This window comes from Salmo salar, chromosome ssa12, assembly GCF_905237065.1.
Source record: "Salmo salar chromosome ssa12, Ssal_v3.1, whole genome shotgun sequence".
Classification (NCBI taxonomy): Eukaryota; Metazoa; Chordata; class Actinopteri; order Salmoniformes; family Salmonidae; genus Salmo; species Salmo salar.
In genome coordinates, this window is record NC_059453.1 from 96,322,100 (window position 1) to 96,344,524 (window position 22,425).

Genomic DNA, 22,425 nt, shown 5'->3' on the forward strand with positions numbered 1-22,425 from the left:
TTATCAACCTTTCTACCTGTTGCTATGGTGATACTATTTATCAACCTTTCTACCTGTTGTTATGGTGATACTATTTATCAACTTTTCTACCTGTCTTTCTTATGGTGATACTGTTTATCAAAGTGCAGCTGCCTCTACTGTTAAACCTTTGGATGCCGTTTTTCATAGAGCCCTTGGTTTTTTTCACCAGAGACAGTTGTATTACTGATCACTGTATTCTTTACCAAAAGGTTGTCTGAACCTCTTTGAAGTCACGTAGATCACGTCATTATGCTCCACAGGAGGTTGGTGGCACCGTAATAGGGGAGGACGGGCTCACGTCAATGGCAGTAGCGACATAAGTGGAATGGTATCAAATACATGGTGTCCCAGGTGTTTGATGCCGTTCCATTTACTCCGTTCCGGTCATTATTATGAGCCGTCCAAGCCCTGCTCCACCAACTTCTGGACTTGCCTAACATCACTGTTACGATTTAAAATGACAAGTTATCAAACCGGTTCATAAGGTTTGTCAATTCTGGACTCCAGAGAGTTAGGTACATCAACCTATAATTTCCTTGCATATTCCGTATGGAACAGTGGTGGTTGGTGACAGTTAAGATGAGGGAGGATCATTTTTTTTGGGGGGGGGTTCATGAGCATGGTCTTATTTCTATTACAGCATATTGGATGACTGTCATTCATATTCCATTCACCCAGTTCAATGTAACAGTGATGGGTTTAGGATACTGTCATTCATATTCACCCAGTTCAATGTAACAGTGATGGGTTTAGGATACTGTCATTCATATTCCATTCACCCAGTTCAATGGAACATTGATAGGTTTAGGTTACTACATAATACTCTAATGTTCCCTGTACCCATCATGAGGTTGCTACAACCTGGCCTATGAATGAATGATTATAACGTAGGTGCACACAGGTCGAGAGAAACATTAGAGGTGACAGACAATGACACATTCTATACCGCCTTGCACAATCTTGCTTCCATGTATCTGATCTATCCTTGTAGCTCAGTTGGTAGAGCATGGTGTTTGTAACGCCAGGGTTGTGGGTTCGATTCCCACGGGGGGAATCGAAAATGTATGAAATGAAATGTATGCATTCACTACTGTAAATTGCTCTGGATAAGAGCGTCTGCTAAATGACAAAAAAAATGATCTAGGGTGTAATCATTAGTCCAACAGTTACAAACAAGAGTTTCTATTGGACAAATTCGGGTATGTTTATCCCTGTATCGTTCTGTTTTATAAACATTTTTCAACAGAATCGGCGGGATGAATACACCCCTGATCACACGTAAACAGAGTTCACTTTAATAGCAGCCAAGTTGTAATCCTTTTCGCGTCTACAACCTCTCCTCCTCTCACATTTTCACCTTCACTTGTGGACTTCAGTGCACAACACATCAGCTGTATGTGACCAGGCAGAAAAACCTTCCCAAGCCAAATCGTTACACACAGCCGACATAGTTTCAGTAACGTCATAGTCATAGTCAGCATAGCTAATAGAGCTAACGGTTAGTAAACCGGCTACAATCACGCAGTAATGTTACAGTGTTCAGTCAGTAGAAGTTACCCCAGCAGGCCCCAATTGCATTAACCAGAACATGAATAATATTCAAGGTGGACGAATGCATACTCTTTTATAACGTATTGGAACGAGGGTACCCAAGATGAACTCGCGCGCAAGGTGTCTAATGGGCCATCATCGTTCCATGGCTCTTGTTCGGTCAGATCTCCCTCCAGAAGACTCAAAACACTTTGTAAAGGCTGGTGACATCTAGTGGAAGCAATAGGAAGTGCCAAAATATTCCTAAACCCCTGTGTTTTTCAATGGGATAGGTTTAAAGTCAATACAACACATCAGGTATCCACTTCCTGTCAGAAAATGTCTCAGGGTTTTGCCTGCCAAATGAGTTCTGTTATACTCACAGACACCATTCAAACAGTTTTGGAAACTTTAGAGTGTTTTCTATCCATATATAATAAGTATATGCATATTCTAGTTACTGGGTAGGATTAGTAACCAGATTAAATCGGGTACATTTTTTTTATCCAGACGTGCAAATGCTGCCCCCTAGACCCAACAGGTTAACCTGTTGGGGCTCGGGGGCAGTATTGAGACATTTTGAAAAAAATATGTGCCCATTTTTAACTGCCTCCTACACCAACTCAGAAGCTAGGATATGCATATTATTAACACATTCGGATAGAAAACACTCTGAATTTTCTAAAACAGTTTGAATGGTGTCTGTAAGTATAACAAAACTCATATTGCAGGCAAAAACCTGTGAAAAATAGATTTTAAAAAAATGTGAATTTTGTGACTGTACTATTTAGTGTCATTGTTTTATAGATACCATAGTGAGAAAGGATTCATTTCGCAACACCTACGGCTTCCACTAGATGTCAACGATGTTTATAAAGTTGTTTGAAGCGTCTATGATAAACAGAGAGCAAATTAGAATCCAAGGAAGTTGACATGTCATCACTTCATTTTTTTGCGCCTGCGCATAAATCTGAGAAGCGTGAGTTTGTCATCATTGTTTATCTAGACATAGGATAGGTTGTGTGAAAATATTACTGATGTTTAACGTTAAAAATGGACCAAAAGATTAATGCTAAACAACATTTGACATGTTTGAACGAACATAAATAGATTATTTACTAGGTTTTTTTAGCTTTTCGGCGTGATTTTACACTCCCCCACCACGTTTTGTGGGAGCATAATGAACGCTAAGTACTTGGTGTTATTTGGACATAAATTATGAACTTTGTCAAAAGAAACCACATTTGTTCCGGACCTGGGATGCCTTCCGGACCTGGGATGCCTGCCTTCTGATGGAGATAATCAAAGGTAAGGGGATATTTACAATGTTATTATCGATTTTAGATGATGCTAACTGTATAGCATAGCTTAGTGTTCTTAGCATAACACCCCGTTTATTGCAAAATGTGATTTCCCAGTAAAGTTATTTTGAGATCTGGCCATTCGGTAGCAATTACGAGATGATAATATATTATTCTTTGAATGACAATATTATAATTTACCAATGTTTTCGAATAGTAATTTTGTTATGTTCACCAGAAGCATTTCAGAGAAGAAAAAAATCTGAATTTCACGCTACTGTAAAATGCTGTTTTTGGATATAAATATGAACTTGATGGAACAAAAAATGCATGTATTGTATAACATAATGGCCTAGGAGTGTCATCTGATGGAGATTGACAAAGGTTAGTACATAATTCTAGCTGGTTTCTGCTTTTGGTGACGCCTGACCTTGAATTGAAAATGGATGTTTGTACTTTTGTGGCTATGTACTGTCCTAACATAATCTAACTTTATGCTTTTGCCGTAAAGCCTCTTTGAAAATCGAACAATGTGGTTAGATTAAGGAGATGTTTATCTTTTAAATTGTGTAAAATAGTTGATTGTTTGAGAAATTGAAATTATTAGATTTTTGATGTTTTGAATTTCCAGCCTTGTTAGCAATCCCGACTCGGGGTTCATTGCTAACAAGCACAGTCACGTGTTTTTTTAAACTATAAATCATCATCAATCCAATTACCAAGGTATTTGTATACAGGGACTCGTTCGATTATAGAAACATCCGACAAGTAAAAATGTATTTCATTGGAGACAATATTACGAGAACTTGAAAACAACATGTTTTTAGTTTTGTCTGTATTTAGTATGATCAGTAAGGGTTTCCTACTGTACACAACTGTAAAATCAGACTGTCCCAGATAGGTCAGCAGGGGGGGTAATGGGACTGTAGCCTTGTCCCAGCCAGGTCAGCAGGGGGGGTAATGGGACTGTAGCCTTGTCCCAGCCAGGTCAGCAGGGGGGGTAATAGGACAGTAGCCTTGTCAAAGCTAGGTCAGGAGGGGGGGTAATGGGACTGTAGCCTTGTCCCTACCAGGTCAGCGGGGGGGTAATGGGACTGTAGTCTTGTCTCAGCCAGGTCAGCGGGGGGTAATTACTTACATAATAGTATAATCCGCGTATAGATGAAATACAAATTTTTAACAGATTGACCAATAGCATTTATATTAATAGTGAAAAGAACAGGTCCTAGAATAGACCTCTGCAGAACACCTTAACCAGTTAGGGCTAGGGGGCAGTATTGACACGGCTGGATAAAAAACGTACCCGATTTAATCTGGTTACTGCTCCTGCCCAGTAACTAGAATATGCATATAATTATTGGCTTTGGATGGAAAACACCCTAAAGTATCTAAAACTGTTTGAATGGTGTCTGTGAGTATAACAGAACTCATATGGCAGGCAAAAACCTGAGAAGATTCCAAACAGGAAGCGCCCTCTCTGACAAGTTGTTGTTCATCTTGGCTCTTTTTATTGAAGACTGAGGATCTTTGCCGTAACGTGACACTTCCTACGGCTCCCATAGGCTCTCAGAACCCGGGAAAAAGCTGAATGATATCGAGGCAGCCTCTGGCTGAAACACATTATCGCGTTTGGATAGTGGCTGGTCAGAGTACTCTGAGACTCACGCTCGTGCACGAGGGCACGAGATGTATTTATTTTCTCTCTCTTTGTACGTATACAGGCTTTCCCGGTCGGAATATTATCGCTTTTTTAAGAGAAAAATGGCATAACAATTGATTTTAACCTCTTACATCTAGATGTTCCGCTAGCGGAACACCTGCTCCAATATCCAATGATGGGCGTGGCGCGAAATACAAATTCCTCTAAAATCCGAAAACTCCAATTTTTCAAACATATGACTATTTTACAGCATTTTAAAGACAAGACTCTCGTTAATCTAACCACACTGTCCGATTTCAAAAAGGCTTTACAGCGAAAGCAAAACATTAGATTATGTCAGCAGAGTACCCAGACAGAAATAATCAGACACCCATTTTTCAAGCAAGCATATAATGTCATAAAAAACAAAACCACAGCTAAATGCAGCACTAACCTTTAATGATCTTCATCAGATGACAACCCTAGGACATTATGTTATACAATGCATGCATGTTTTGTTCAATCAAGTTCATATTTATATCAAAAACCAGCTTTTTACATTAGCATGTGACGTTCAGAACTAGCATACCTCCGGTGAATTTACTAAATTACTCACGATAAACGTTCACAAATACATAACAATTATTTTAAGAATTATAGATACAGAACTCCTCTATGCACTCGATATGTCCGATTTTAAAATAGCTTTTCGGTGAAAGCACATTTTGCAATATTCTCAGTAGATAGCCCGGCATCACAGGGCTAGCTATTTAGACACCCAGCAAGTTTAGCACTCATCAAAGTCAGATTTACTATAAGAAAAATGTTATTACCTTTGTTGTCTTCGTCAGAATGCACTCCCAGGACTTCTACTTCAATAACAAATGTTGGTTTGGTCCAAAATAATCCATCGTTATATCCAAATAGCGGCGTTTTGTTCGTGCGTTCTAGACACTATCCGAATGGTAAATAAGGGTCGTGCGCATGGCGCATTTCGTGACAAAAGATTTCTAAATATTTCATTACCGTACTTCGAAGCATGTCAACTGCTGTTTAAAATCCATTTTTATGCCATTTTTCTCGTAAAAAAGCGATAATATTCCGACCGGGAATCTGCGTTTCGGTAAATAGAGGGGAAAAAAGAAAGACGGGGGCGGCCAGTGCACGCGCCTAAGCCCTTTGTCCTCTGATAGACCACTTAGCAAAAGCGCTCGTGTGTTTCAGCCAGGGCTTTGAATTACGTCATTCAGCTTTTTCCCGGGCTCTGAGCGCCCATGGAAGCCGTAGGAAGTGTCACGTAACAGCAGAGATCCTTTGTAATGGATAGAGATGACAAAGAAGGACAAGAAATTGTCAGACAGGGCACTTCCTGTATGGAATCTTCTCAGGTTTTGGCCTGCCATATGAGTTCTGTTATACTCACAGACACCATTCAAACAGTTTTAGAAACTTTGGAGTGTTTTCTATCCAAAGCTAATAATTATATGCATATTCTAGTTTCTGGGCAGGAGTAATAATCAGATTAAATCGGGTACGTTTTTTATCCGGCTGTGAAAATACTGCCCCCTAGCCATAACAGGTTAAACAGCGGTTGACATGCTTCGAAGTACGGTAATGGAATATTTAGACATTTTTTGTCACGAAATGCGCCATGCTCGTCACCCTTATTTAACCTTTCGGATAGTGTCTTGAACGCATGAACAAAACTCCGCTATTTGGATATAACAATGGATTATTTGGGACCAAACCAACATTTGTTATTGAAGTAGAAGTCCTGGGAGTGCATTCTGACGAAGAACAGCAAAGGTAATAACATTTTTCTTATAGTAAATCTGACTTTGTTGAGAGCTAAACTTGCTGGGTGTCTAAATAGCTAGCCCTGTGATGCCGGGCTATCTACTGAGAATATTGCAAAATGTGCTTTCACCGAAAAGCTATTTTAAAATCGGACATATCGAGTGCATAGAGGAGTTCTGTATCTATAATTCTTAAAATAATTGTTATGTTTTTTGTGAACGTTTATCGTGAGTAATTTAGTAAATTCACCGGCAGTGTTCGGTGGGAATGCTAGTCACATGCTAGTCACATGCTAATGTAAAAAGCTGTTTTTTGATATAAATATGAACTTGATTGAACAAAACATGAATGTATTGTATAACATAATGTCCTAGGATTGTCATCTGATGAAGATCATCAAAGGTTAGTGCTGCATTTAGCTGTGGTTTGGGTTTATGTGACATTATAGGCTAGCTTGAAAAATGGGTGTCTGATTATTTCTGGCTGGGTACTCTGCTGACATAATCTAATGTTTTGCTTTCGTTTTAAAGCCTTTTTGAAATCGGACAGTGTGGTTAGATTACCGAGAGTCTTGTCTTTAAAATGGTGTAAAATAGTCATATGTTTGAGAAATTGAAGTAATAGCATTTCTAAGGTATTTGAATAACGCAAGCGTCCCACCTAGCCCATAGAAGTTAATTTACTACTTAACCCCATCAATCACAATGGCCTGAGTTCTGTCACTAAGATAATCGTGAAACCATGAACAGGCATCAGAGCTCAGGCCAACGTGGACAACTCCAAAATCCAATTGGTCAGCCCCTGTGGATTTCTTGTTGTTTATTGCTAGCAAAGCACGCAATACTTATTTTTCTGTAAATAATCAGATTTAACCTTTGTCATTTGTCAATAATTCCTCAGTTCCTTAAAAGCTTGCCAGCCTCGGCCTAAGCATGTGTTCCTGGCCTTGACCCAAGCATCATCTCTTTTATGAATGACTTTGTGTCACGTCCTGACCAGCAGAGGGAGTAATTGTATTATAATTCGGTCAGGACGTGGCAGAAGGGTATTTGTTTTGTATGGTTGGGGTTGTGTGTTTTATTAAAGGGGTGTTTGGTTTATGTAGTCTGGGGTTTGAGTATATGTTCTAGTGTTGGTTTTCTATGGTTTTCTAGTCTGTCTATTTCTGTGTGGTTTGTGTGGCTCCCGATCAGGAACAGCTGTACGTCGTTGTTCCTGATTGGGAGTCATATATTAGGAGCTTGTTTTCACCTGGGGTTTTTGTGGGTAGTTGTCTTTTGCACTGCTAGTGTTCTTAGCCTGTGAAACTGTCGTCTGTTGTTGTTTTTGAGGTTCTCTTTATTTAATAAATTATAAAGATGAGCATCCACATTCCCGCTGCGTTTTGGTCATCTCTACCCAACGACACCCGTGACACTTTGGATAATTCTGGAGTGTACCAGGAATTCGATCTACCTTTAATAACCCTTTATGTTTTTTTTGTAGGGAGTATGATTATCTACAATTGTATTGAAGACATCTGCAAAAAGGCTGAAAGCCAAATCAGGTTCAGGGATAGATTAAATAAAATCAAGGTCACTAAAAGAAAGATCATGTGAAAAAGCCGGTTCACTGAAGTTTTTTAGATTTTTTGTATTCTCACATCTCTAACACAAACAACTGGGCAATGGTCACTAATATCTTGTGTCGGCAAGACACCGGTAGAAACATATTTATCTGATGTATTCTTTAAAATAAGATCAATCAGAGTTGACTTTGAAGGATCGTTAGGGTTGTGCCGTGTAGACTTAGTCACCAGCTGGGTTAGGTTTAGATCATTACACATGTCTTTTAGAATGTCTGAAGCCTGAATTTCCCCAATCATAATTTAGGTCACGCAGGATAATAACTTCTGATTTAGTAAAATAAGACAACAAACTGGTTACCTTCTCAAGTACACAAAGGTTAGCCCGAGGGAGGATGGTAAGACCCCTATAACAGTTATGGATACATTTTTCCCAAATCAGAGGCTTAAAGATAGTAGCAAACATTTTTTGGGGCAATGAAAATGGATTTCAGTAAAGTTATTTTTTAATAAGAATGGCCTTTCCACCACCTCTACCCTGTCTATCAGATCTGAACACATAACCTTCAATATTAATTTCAGAGTTCAGAATTTCCCCAGAGATCCAAGTTTCAGTCAATATCAGAATTTCCGGATGGATCTGCATAGTGATGTAATCCAGTTCAGATACATCAACCAATCAAAAGTCCTTTACAATGTTTTAAGTCACAAGGAGTCTCCAACTCAAACAAGCTACGTCCAATAGGCGGTTGCAGGTCCTGTCTGATGATTGATGTTGATATACAGTGCATTCGGAAATTATTCACAACCCTTGACTTTTTCCACAATTTGTTACATTACAGACATTCTAAAATTGATAAAATATTTGTTTTTCCCTCATCAATCTACACACAATACCCCATAATGACAAAGCGGAAATTAAAAACATTTACATAAGTGCTCAGACCCTTTACTATGAGACTCGAAATTGAGCATCCCGTTTCCATTGATCATCCTTGATTGGAGTCGAGCTGTGGTAAATTCAATTGATTGGACATGATTTGGAAAGACACACACCTGTCTATGTAACATCCCACAGTTGACAGTTCATGACAGAGCAAAAACCAAGCCATGAGGTTGAAGGAATTGTATGTAGAGCTCCAAGACAGGATTGTGTCGAGACACAGATCTCAGGAACCGTACCAAACAATTTCTGCAGCATTAAAGGTCCCCAAGAACACAGTGGCCTACATCATTCTTAAATAGAAGAAGTTTGGAACCACCAAGACTCTTCCTAGAGCCGACTTTCCGGACCAATTGAGCAATCGGGGGAGAAGGGCTTTGGTCAGGGAGGTGACCAAGAACCCGGTGGTCACTCTGACAGAGCTCCAGAGTTCCTCTGTGGAGATGGGAGAACCTTTCAGAAGGACAACCATCTCTGCAGCACTCCACCAATCAGGCCTTTATGGTAGAGTGGCAAAATGGAAGCCACTCCTCAGTAAAAGGCACATGACAGCCGGCTTGATATTTGCCAAAAGGCACCTAAAGGACTCTCAGACCATAAGAAACAAGATTCTCTGGTCTGATGAAACCAAGATTGAACTTAGGCCTGAATGCCAAGTGTCGTCCGGAGGAAACCTGGAACCATCCCTACGCAGCGACGCTCCTCATCCAACCTGACAGAGCTTGAGAGGATCTGAAGAGAAGAATGGGAGAAACTCCCCAAATACAGATGTGCCAAGCTTGTAGCATCATCGAAGAAGACTCAAGGCTTTAATCGCTGCCAAAGGTGTGTCACGCTCATCGTACGAACTGGAAGCATACTCGGACCAACGTGCAGTGTGATCTGGGTTCCACATCTTTATTAGTGAAACGCACAAAACAATAAACAGCAAACGAAACGTGAAGTCAAATGCAGTGTTCACAGGCAACTACACACAAACAACTAACCGTAACATCAGATGTGCTACATGCACTAACTCAAAACAAGATCCCAAAAAACACAGTGGGGAAATGGCTGCCTAAATATGATCCCCAATCAGAGACAACAATAAACAGCTGCCTCTGATTGGGAACCATACCAGGCCAACATAGAAATAAACACACTAGATCACCCACCCTAGTCACACCCCGACCTAACCAAAATAGAGAATAAAAAGGCTCTCTATGGTCAGGGCGTGACAAGGTGATTCAACAAAGTACTTTGTACAGGGTTTGAAAACTTATGTAAATGTGATATTTCTGTTTTTTAGTTGTAATACATTTGCAAAAATGTAAAAGAACACAGCTTTGCTTTGTCATTATGGGGTATTGTGTGTAAATCATGTGGGAATTGTTTTAAAATCCATTTCAGAATAAGGCTGCAATGTAACAAAATTACACTAGTTTCAGGAAACTAGGTGTATGTCGCGTGTCACTACTTCACAGGAGAGCCGTTTGAACTTAAACTTTATATTTTTATCAACATTTTTTTTGGGGGGGGAAATGCCTTCTCAAACATGTAAATACAAATAAAACATAAAAATTATGAGCCTTGTTGGTTTAGCCACAGAAAAATTCAGCAACCTTCCCGCTACCAATGATTGGCTGAGATAATGAGTGGGCTGGACATGCCGCGAGACGAGTTTGGATTGGTCTGCCATATAGCACGCCACTGTCAATTTGGGCTGGTCAGTTCCTGTCTAACGCTGCTTTCTTTAATGTATCGCATTGTAAAACTTAACAAAAGACTCAACTATGCAAGTATCCATTTCAATAGAACGTCACTGCAACAACTGTTTCAGAGCACTCTTGTCTGATTGTGCCAGAGCGCAGGATAACTGATGAATTTATAAACGCTCAACACTGGTCGAATATCGCCGGTGTCATTAAATGTCAGCAAAAAAAAACGTAATTAAATTGTTGCCAGGAGCACAGTTACAGTCACCAACTCTCTGGACAACATGATAACAGTCTAACCAGCTCTGCTAGGGTGAGTAAAATGGTCAGAGTTTGGGTGGGGGTTAAAGCTTAACCTGTTATGGCTAGGGGGCAGTATTTTCACGGCTGGATAAAAAACGTACCCGATTTAATCTGGTTACTACTCCTGCCCAGTAACTAGAATATGCATATAATTATTGGCTTTGGATAGAAAACACTCCAAAGTTTCTACAACTGTTTGAATGGTGTCTGTGAGTATAACAGAACTCAAATGGCAGGTCAAAACCTGAGAGATTCCTTTACAGGAAGTGGCCTGTCTGACCATTTCTTGAACTTCTTTGCCATCTCTATCTTTTACAAAGGATCTCTGCTCTAACGTGACACTTCCTACGTCTTCCATGGGCGCTCAGAGCCTGGGAAAAAACAGAATGTCGTCATCCCAGCCCCAGGCTGAAACACATTATCACCTTTCTCAAGTGGCCGATCAAGGGACTGTGGGCATTAGGCGCGTGCCCTGGCTGCCCCCGTCTTTGTGATTTTTCCTCTGTTTGCCGAAAAGGAGATTGCCGGTCGGAATATTATCGCTTTTTTACGAGATAAATTGCATAAAAATTGATTTTAAACAGCGGTTGATATGCTTCGAAGTACGGTAATGGAATATTTAGAATTTTTTTGTCACGAATTGCGCCATGCGCACGACCCTGATTTACCATTTCGGATAGTGTCTGGGACGCACGAACAAAACGCCGCTATTCGGATATAACGATGGATTATTTTGGACCAAACCAACATTTGTTATTGAAGTAGCAGTCCTGGGAGTGCATTCTGACGAAGACAACAAAAGGTAATCAAACTTTTATAATAGTAAATCTGATATTGGTGAAGGCTAAACTTGCCGGGTGTCTAAATAGCTAGCCCGTGATGGCTGGGCTATGTACTTAGAATATTGCAAAATGTGCTTTCACCAAAAAGCTATTTTAAAATCGGACATATCGAGTGAATAGAGGAGTTCTGTATCTATAATTCTTAAAATAATTGTTATGCTTTTTGTGAACGTTTATCGTGAGTAATTTAGTAAATTGTTAGCAAATTCCCCGGAAGTTTGCTGGGGGTATGCTAGTTCAGAACGTCACATGCTAATGTAAAAAGCTGTTTTTTGATAAATATGAACTTGATTGAACAAAACATGCATGTATTGTATAACATAATGTCCTAGGTGTGTCATCTGATGAAGATCATCAAAGGTTAGTGCTGCATTTAGCTGTCTTCTGGGTTTTTGTGACATTATATGCTAGCTTGAAAAATGGGTGTCTGATTATTTCTGGCTTGGTACTCTGCTGACATAATCTAATGTTTTGCTTTCGCTGTAAAGCCTTTTTGAAATCGGACAGTGTGGTTAGATAAAGGAGAGTCTTGTCTTTAAAATGCTGTGAAATAGTCATTTGTTTGAAAAATTGAAGTTTTTGTATTTTTGAGGAATTTGTAATTCGCGCCCTGCCTATCATTGGATATTGGAACAGGTGTTCCGCTAGCGGAACGTCTAGATGTAAGAGGTTAAGGTGATTCTTATGGCATTGCACACGGTCAGTGTGAACCAGAGTAACTTGATGCCAAACAAGCTGTACAAACAAAACGGAAACGATACAGGACGTCTTATTTAATGAAAGGGGTTGCAGTCTGTAGTGAAGTGTTCATCCATGTATACGGGTAAGAGTCTAGCTACAGTTTCACATATTATACATTTCTAATTTTATCAGAATTTTGTTTTCATTGCAAGTTAAAGCTTGCTGTTAGCTAGCTAGCTAACGGTAGATAGCTGGCTCTCTAGCTAAAATTACATGTATGATCTGTGTAGTAATATTATCTCAGAATGCCATTTTGCATTGCTAGTTATAGCCTAATGTTAGCTTGCTAACTAGTGAACATTGAACCTATTTGGTTAACTTTAGCTGGCTATGACAATCGGTTTGTATTGCTAGTACTCTATGGATGGGGATTATGGTTCATTGTTTAGCTAGCTAGCCTCTTGAGGATACCCTAGGATAGGGGGCGCCACAGCGCATTTTGAAAAAAAATCGTTCCCATTTTCAACGGCCTACTAATCAAACTCAGAAGATAGGGCATGCATATACTTATTATATATGGATAGAAAACACTCTAAAGTTTCTAAAACTGTTTGAATGGTGTCTGTGAGTATAACAGAACTCATTTGGCAGGCAAAACCCTGAGACATTTTCTGACAGGAAGTGGATACCTGATGTGTTGTATTGAGTTTAAACCTATCCCATTGAAAAACACAGGGGTTTAGGAATATTTTGGCACTTCCTATTGCTTCCACTAGATGTCGCCAGTCCTTTCACAGTGGTTTGAGCCTTATAGAGTCAAAACTCAGTGAATGACAGGAGTTTGAAATTGGTCACAGGGGATGGGCCATCACCATTATGACGCCGGCGGCCATGTCTGCCCCCACCTTTGGAAACGGTTTTAAAGGCAATGAAATCATCCCCCTCGAATCTTATTGGCTCTCTTGGTGTTAGAGGCCCTGAACATTTATTTTATACAACGTTTGACATGTTTGAACGAACCTACATGCGCGAGGATTGCTTTCAGTATGAAGTGCAGAGCTGCGTTTGGAGAGAGCCATAGGACGCGCTACCAACATCAGGCTAATGGAACGTGAAGTATGGACTTTTTGACCGAAAATACATCTGTTGTGGACCTGGGATGCTTTCTGATGAAGACAACTAAAGGTAGGCGATTATTGACAATATTATTGAAGATGAGATGGTTCATACTGTTGCGTCCAAGATGGCGCCGAGCACTGTATATTAGCTGATTTTCTGAGTATCGCATCTCCTTTTATCGCAAAGTGTGATTACCCAGTAAAGTTAATTTAAAATCTGGTATGACGGGTGTTCTCAAGAGATATTCATCTATAAATGTTAGATTGACAATATACATTTAAAAAATCGTTATAGTATAGCAATTTATTGAAACGTAGCATTGTTTACCGGGACGCTTTTGAGGGGAAATTAGGTAGTCAACGTCAGACAGAGATGTAAAATGCTGTTTTTATATATAAATATGACCTTTATTGAACAAAAGAATGCATGCATTGTATAACATGATGTCCTAGGGGTGCCATCTGATGAAGTTTGTAAAAGGTTAGTGCTACATTTAGCTGTTTATTGATAATATGTGATGGAAGTGGTTGGTCGGAAAATGGCTATGAAGCTGCTTTTTACGATGGACTCATCTAATATAATCTAATGATTTGCTTTTCCTGTAAAACCTTTTTGAAATCGGACGACGTGGGTCGATTCAGGAGAGGTGTATCTATAAAAAAAAAAAATATATATTTTTTATTTTTGTAAAAAATTATGATAATTTTTTAATGCTAATTGGCGATATGATTTTTCGCTGGATTTTGATCCCGCTAACGGGATCAGATGCTCAAGAGGCTAGCTAGCTACATGTCTAATCAAAAGATCCCACTTCACCAGATGATGACATGACCTATCAAGTTAGCCAGGTGTGTCTGACTGTGATTACGGCTCTCCATTCTATAATAATGGAATTTGTATTTCAGCGTCAGTAGAACACGCCTGACTCTCCTCCACCAGTAATACAAGGACAATGGTCTAATGTCTCCCATCAAAAAGAGAGCTGGCCCAAGCAAGGACAGGTTACACCTGAAGCATGAGGACTTGCAGCGAGTGGTGAACTTCATCAACAACCACGCAGAGGATAATGCAATAGTATTACCAGGACGTCACCCAGGACACAAACACTTTGTCTGAGATTGCTGGTGTGGTGAAGGACAGCACAGTGACAGGGGTCAACATCCCACAGCTGGTTGGACTGGAGGATGGTACGGTGCTGGTGGAAAGTTAATCCCTGTTTTACAGCTTCGATACTCTGGAGCCTGGTGTTGTTGCCAAGGAGCGTTCAGACTGGCGGGACCAGGTTTCAGCTGCCGCGCAAAACTAACATCCTTCTTCCCATAGATGGTCTGGCTGTACAAGCATCACCTGGACTGGAGACAGCTAGACAAACTTACCTTTTTGAGAAGATCACAGAGTTTTGTTACGAAGAGGCTATGGACATCACCTGCCCTGCACCAAAGTCAAGGGCAGGACAGAAACAGGCTCTCCGAATATAGATTCTCTTGTTCATGCGTGGTTCAGACGGACCAGTCATCAGCACTATCTGCAGTGCCTCTATTCTCATGATTCTCTCCTAACACACACACCATACGTTGCTGCTACTCTTTGTTATCCTGCTGCTCAGCCACTTCACCCCTGATTGTTTGTATACAACTACCTCATCTATCACTATTGTTATAGATATTGTTCTTGTACATACTGTAAATTATTTTATTTATATTGACACTATCTATTTCTGATATTGCTACTATGCAAGTAACCATTTGGCTGTCCTGTTTACACCTTCTATAGAGACGCATCGACTTGGCAAGATGTGGCTGGGAGTTATAGCATTTCTTTCACATGACCCTTCAACCCCCAAGCCATAAGACTCTTGAACAGTTAATCAAATGCCTACCCGGACTATTTGCATTGTCCCCACCCCACCCCCCCATTTTAACGCTGCTGCTACTCTCTGTTTATTACCCACGCATAGTCACTTTACAACTACCTACATGTACATATTACCTCAATTACCTCGACTAACCGGTGCCCCCACACATTGACTCTGTACTGGTACCCCCCTGTATATAGCCTCCACATTGACTCTGTACCGGTACCCCCTGTATATAGCCTCCACATTGACTCTGTACTGGTACCCCCTGTATATAGCCTCCACATTGGCTCTGTACCGGTACCCCCTGTATATAGCCTCCACATTGACTCTGTACTGGTACCCCCTGTATATAGCCTCCACATTGACTCTGTACCGTAACACCCTGTATATAGCCTCCACATTGACTCTGTACCGTAACACCCTGTATATAGCCTCACTACTGTTATTTTATTGTTGCTCCTTAATTATTTGTTATATCTTTTTTTCTTTCTTAAAACTGAATTGTTGGTTAAGGGCTTTAACTGTAAGTTTAATTCTTGTTGTATTTGGCGCATGGGACAAATAACATTTGATTTAAATTTAGACAAGTGTATCTGTGTAAGCGTCATTTAATATTTATAAAATATGTTTATCTGGACACTTTCTGTTTACCTGGAATTTTTCCTTATTGGAAAAAGTCAAAGGGTCTGAAGACTTTCCAAATAAACTGTAACACTTTTTCAACCTTGTCGAGTAAAATGTTAACTGTTACTTTCTACTAGTTTTTTGTTCATGTTAAATTCATTTCTTCTCAGTTTTGTGTTTTGTTAATTTCACTTGCTTTGGCATTATAAACATACGTTTGCCATGCCAATATATTCCCTCTAAATTTAATTGATTTGAATTGAAAGAGAGAAGAGCTTAAGAGAGAGAAAGAAAGGAGAAGACAGAGGGAGAGAGGTAGAGGAGAGGGGAGGGGTGAGAAGGATGCTTCTTCACCCAAGCGTTCCCTCCTCAAGGACAGAAGGTCGAGGAGAGACTAATGCTTGGTGGCAGCTCAGTCAACTGGTGAATTCATATAGGCAAACAGCACAGCACAGCACAGCACAGCAGTAATAAGGAGAACTCCATACAGCCAAGCATCCAGCCAGCGGACTTGTAACCCCACTCAGACTGAACTCTGGAGTCTAATGTGGTCTCTTCATGCAACATGTACATGTAAAGCTGAGAGTTTATGAAGGGGGGGGTATACCATCCTGTGGGTCCTCGTGCAGCATGTGTAGGTATGAGAGATAACAGTCCTGTGTGTCCTCGTGCAGCACATGTAGGTATGAGAGATAACAGTCCTGTGTGTCCTCGTGCAGCACGTGTAGGTATGAGAGATAATTAACAGGGGGTCACTGAATCCATATAAGAAACACTCTGGGGAAACACTTTGGGAAAAGTCAAATCAAATAAAAATCAAATCACATTTTATTGGTCACATACACGTGATTAGCAGATGTTATTGTGGGTGTAGCGAAATGTTTGTGCTTCTAGCTCCGACAGCGCAGAAATATCTATACAGAAATCTAAGTAGGAACGAATTAAGACTATATACATATGGACGAGCGATGTCAGAGAGGAACGGACTAAGATACAGTAGAATAGTATAGAAAAAGCCAGCACCAAGAGGGTCAACTGCCTTTTCAGGATAGGCCTACTACAAATGAAATAGAACTCCTGCCAGCACTACGGAATGCGCCCAGCAGAGAACCGTGCTGAGATCCCCTGCTGTGGGTCTGGACTCTGGAGTAAGTGTTTTCTTCCATTGCAACAGGGGGTCACTGTCTCTGATGTTATCACCGGGTTTAATCTTATAACAAGACCACCAGGCTGGAGTCGATATGCTTCGTTTATTTTAATTTTTTTACAGAGTAAAAGGAGCTTGGGTTATCTCTGGAAGTACTGTAATTGTAGTCATTGGGTGGTAACAGTGAAATCGGCTTCATTGTCTCCATGTAATGAGATTGTTGAGTGAAAAAAAGCATGAGCTGAAAGAAAGAAAGAAAGAAAGAAAGAAAGAAAATAAGTTGCACACTACAGTATATATATATATACTCCCAACTATTTAATGGGTAAAGAGAAAATATGTATTTTGAAAGTTCAGTGTATTGACCACAGCCATATGCAGGAGTCCTTTGTATAAGTTTACTTTCCCTGCCAAAAGGTTGCAAGTAACGTTATGCACCAATGCTCTTGTGGCATGAAATGTGCCCTTCTCTCCTGTGAAATTAGCTAAATGTCAGTTCTGGTCTCTCCTCCCTCATACTTTCCTGAAGGCATACAGTCCTGAAGGAAGAGAGTACTGAAGGAAGCGAGTACTGAAGGAAGCGAGTACTGAAGGAAGAGAGTACTGAAGGAAGAGAGTACTGAAGGAAGAGAGTACTGAAGGAAGAGAGTACTGAAGGAAGAGAGTACTGAAGGAAGAGAGTACTGAAGGCATACAGTCCTGAAGGAAGAGAGTACTGAAGGAAGAGAGTACTGAAGGAAGAGAGTACTGAAGGAAGAGAGTACTGAAGGAAGAGAGTACTGAAGGAAGAGAGTACTGAAGGAAGCGAGTACTGAAGGAAGAGAGTACTGAAGGAAGAGAGTACTGAAGGAAGAGAGTACTGAAGGAAGAGAGTACTGAAGGAAGAGAGTACTGAAGGAAGAGAGTACTGAAGGAAGCGAGTACTGAAGGAAGCGAGTACTGAAGGAAGCGAGTACTGAAGGAAGCGAGTACTGAAGGAAGAGAGTACTGAAGGAAGAGAGTCCTGTAGTCAAAAGCTAGATCACTACACTCTCACTCTGGGATACTTCACAGTGACACAGTTTGTGTCGTCATCATCATTACACAGAACAGATTAAAGGCTGAATGTCTGTCTCTGTTGTGTTGAAGCCCAATCCAGCAGAAGAGACCAGTCTCACCTGTAACTAGCTGTGTGTCCATGAAGAGTGACCAATCTATGGGACATCCAGAGGTTTTCAGAAAGAGAGATGGTTCTACTAAACAAAGGTATGACAAATATATTACACAGGTAGATCATCCATGAGAGTTTGTGTGTGTGTGTGTGTGTTTTGTACACTGTAGCCTGTGTGTGTGTGTGTGTGTGTGTGTGTGTGTGTGTGTGTGTGTGTGTGTGTGTGTGTGTGTGTGTGTGTGTGTGTGTGTGTGTGTGTGTGTGTGTGTGTCTACCTGAGGCAGAAACAGAGGACTGTGTTCCCTGAGTTTCACTGGGCATCACGTCCTGAGGTAAGGAGAAAATAACCTCACCAACCTCCCAAAAACGAAATAAAGATAACATCTTGTCTTTCCCTCAGAGGCTGGCTGCTGAGGGTGAAAGTTACGAGGGGTTTCCCACACTCAAGACTCTTCCTACACAACGGCCGTGTCGCAAATGGAACCCTATTCCTTATGTTGTGTACTACTAGTAGTGCACTATTTAGTGGATAATGTGCCATTTGGGAAAAATACACTGCCCACACAAGGTGCCTGTCCACATTACTCTTCTGTTCTTGATGCCAGGGTGTAACAGCACCCTGAGGTAGTACCCTTTACCCTTGTCTGACTGGCAGACACAGCCCCATTTCACACTCACACACACACACATGGACACACACACACGGACTCACACAGACACACACACACACACCTCAGCGATGTCAGCAGCAGGCTTTCTGCTAGACAGACAGACAAAAGGACTGCTCTGGCATGTGTGGTGTGTAAAAATACTACTTTTCATTTTATACCTCTGAATAGTAAAACTAATATAAAACTCTGAATAGTAATACTAATAAAAAACTCTGAATATTATTAATACTGTAAATACTCAATACTAATACTGTAAAATCACTGAATAGTAATACTAATATAAATCTCTGAATAGTAATACTTATATAAAACTCTGAATAGTAATACAAATATAAAACTCTGAATAGTAATACTAATATAAAAACTCAGAATAGTAATACTAATTTAAAACTCTGATATGTAATACTAATATACATCTCTGAATAGTAATACTAATATAAAACTCTAAATAGTAATACTAATAAAACACTCTGAATATTATTAATACTGTAAATACTCTGAATACTAATACTGTAAAAACTCTGAATAGTAATACTAATATAAAACTCTGAATAGTAATACTAATATAAAACTCTGAAAAGTAATACTAATATAAAACTCAAAATAGTAATACTAATATAAAAACTCTGAATAGTAATACTAATATAAATCTCTGAAAGTAATACTAATATAAAACTCTGAATAGTAATACTAATATAAAAATACTGAATATTATTAATACTGTAAATACTCTGAATACTAATACTGTAAAAACTCTGAATAGTAATACTAATATAAAACTCTGAAAAGTAATACTAATATAAAACTCAAAATAGTAATACTAATATAAAAACTCTGAATAGTAATACTTATATAAAACTCTGAATAGTAATACAAATATAAAAACTCTGAATAGTAATACTAATATAACAACTCTGAATAGTAATACTAATATAATAACTCTGAATAGTAATACTAATATAAATCTCTGAAAGTAATACTAATATAAAACTCTGAATAGTAATACTAATATAAAAATACTGAATATTATTAATACTGTAAATACTCTGAATAGTATTACTAATACAACAACTTTGAATAGTAATACTAATATAAAACGGAATAGTAATACTAATATAAAAACTCAGAATATTATTAATACTGTAAATACTCTGAATAGTATTACTGATATAAATACTTTTTTAGCAATAATATATCAATACTCTGTTAGTAATAATAATACCAATACTCTGAATAGTATTACTAATATAAATACTATGTTGGTAATAATAATATCAATACTATGTTAGCAATAATAAATATCAATAATGTGTTAGTAATACTAATTGCAATACTCTGTCCGTAATAATAATACCAATACTCCGTTAGTAATACCAATATCATTACTCAGTTAGTAATACTAATATCAATACTCTGAATAGTAATACTAATATCAATACTATGTTAGTAATACTAGTATCAATACTCTGAACAGTAACACTAATACCGATACTCTGAATAGTAATAATAATATCGATAATATGTTAGTAATAATAATATCAATACTATGTTAGCAATAATAAATATCAATAATATGTTAGTAATACTAATTGCAATACTCTGTTTGTAATAATAATATCAATACTCTGAATAGTAATACTAATATCAATACGCTGTTAGTAATAATAGTAGCAATACTCTGAACCGTAATAATAATATCAATACTCTGAATAGTAATAATAATATCAATACTCTGTTGGTAATAATAATATCAATACTCTGAATAGTATTACTAATATAACTACTATGTTAGCAAAAATAAATATCAATAATATGTTAGTATTACTAATATCAATACTCTGAATAGTAATAATAATATCAATACTCTGTTAGTAATACTAATATCACTACTATGTTGGTAATACTAATATCAATCATCTGAATAGTAATACTAATATCAATACTCTGTTAGTTATACCGATATCAATACTCTGAATAGTAATGCTAATAGCAATACTCAGAATATTATTAATAGTATCAATACTCTGAATAGTAATACTAATATCAATACTCTGAACAGTAATAATAATATCAATACTCCGAATAGTAATTATAATATCAATACTATGTTAGTAATACTAACATCAATATTATGTTCGTAATAATAATATCAATACTCTGTTAGCAGTAATAATTCCAATACTCTGAATAGTATTACTAATATAAATACTCTGTTAGTAATAATAATATCAATACTATGTTAGCAATAATAAAAATCAATAATGTGTTAGTAATACTAATTGCAATACTCTGTCCGTAATAATAATACCAATACTCCGTTAGTAATACCAATATCATTACTCAGTTAGTAATACTAATAGCAATACTCTGAACATTTGTAATAATATCAATACTCTGAATAGTAATACTAATATCAATACTCTGAACAGTAATAATAATATCAATACTATGTTAGTAATAATAATATCAATACTCTGAATAGTTTTACTAATATAAATACTATGTTAGCAAAAATAAATATCAATAATGTGTTAGTATTACTAATATCAGTACTCTGAATAGTAACAATAGTATCAATACTATGTTAGTAATACTAATATCAATACTATGTTAGTAATAATAATATCAATACTCTGTTGGTAATACCAATACCAATACTCTGAATAGTAATACTAAGATCAATACTCTGAATAGTAATGCTAATATGAATACTCTGTTAGTAATACTAATATCAATACTCTGTTAGTAATACTAATATCAATACTCTGAATAGTAATAATAATATCAATACTATGTTAGTAATAATAATATCAATACTCTGAATAGTTTTACTAATATAACTACTATGTTAGCAAAAATAAATATCAATAATGTGTTAGTATTACTAATATCAGTACTCTGAATAGTAACAATAGTATCAATACTATGTTAGTAATACTAATATCAATACTATGTTAGTAATACTAATATCAATACTATGTTAGTAATAATAATATCAATACTCTGTTGGTAATACCAATACCAATACTCTGAATAGTAATACTAAGATCAATACTCTGAATAGTAATGCTAATATGAATACTCTGTTAGTAATACTAATATCAATACTCTGTTAGTAATACTAATATCACTACTCTGAATAGTGATATTAATATCAATACTATGTTAGTAATAATAACATCAATACTCTGAATAGTATTACTAATATAACTACTATGTTAGTGTAACAGTGTAGGTTCCGTCCCTCTCCCCAACCTGGGCTCGAACCAGGGACCCTTGCACACATCAACAACTGACACCCCACGAAGCATCGTTACCCATCGCGCCACAAAAGCCGCGGCCCTTGCAACGCAAGGGGATACCCTACTTCAAGTCTCAGAGCGAGTGACGTCACCGATTGAAACGCTATTAGCGCGCACCACCGCTAACTAACTAGCCATTTCACATCGGTTACATTAGCAAAAATAAATATCAATAATGTGTTAGTATTACTAATATCAATACTCTGAATAGTAATAATAATAATATCAATACTATGTTA

At 38.1% G+C, this 22,425-nt stretch overlaps 1 protein-coding gene and 1 non-coding gene across 2 annotated transcripts in view; one reads left to right on the top strand and one right to left on the bottom strand.

The window, feature by feature from the left end:
* Window positions 1–22,425, bottom strand: part of LOC106566206 (metabotropic glutamate receptor 7) — a 396,414-nt gene that overhangs the window by 368,065 nt on the left and 5,924 nt on the right. The window lies entirely within an intron of this gene.
* Window positions 1,004–1,075, top strand: trnat-ugu (transfer RNA threonine (anticodon UGU)). Its single transcript has one exon. It is a non-coding gene; the product is annotated as a tRNA-Thr (tRNA).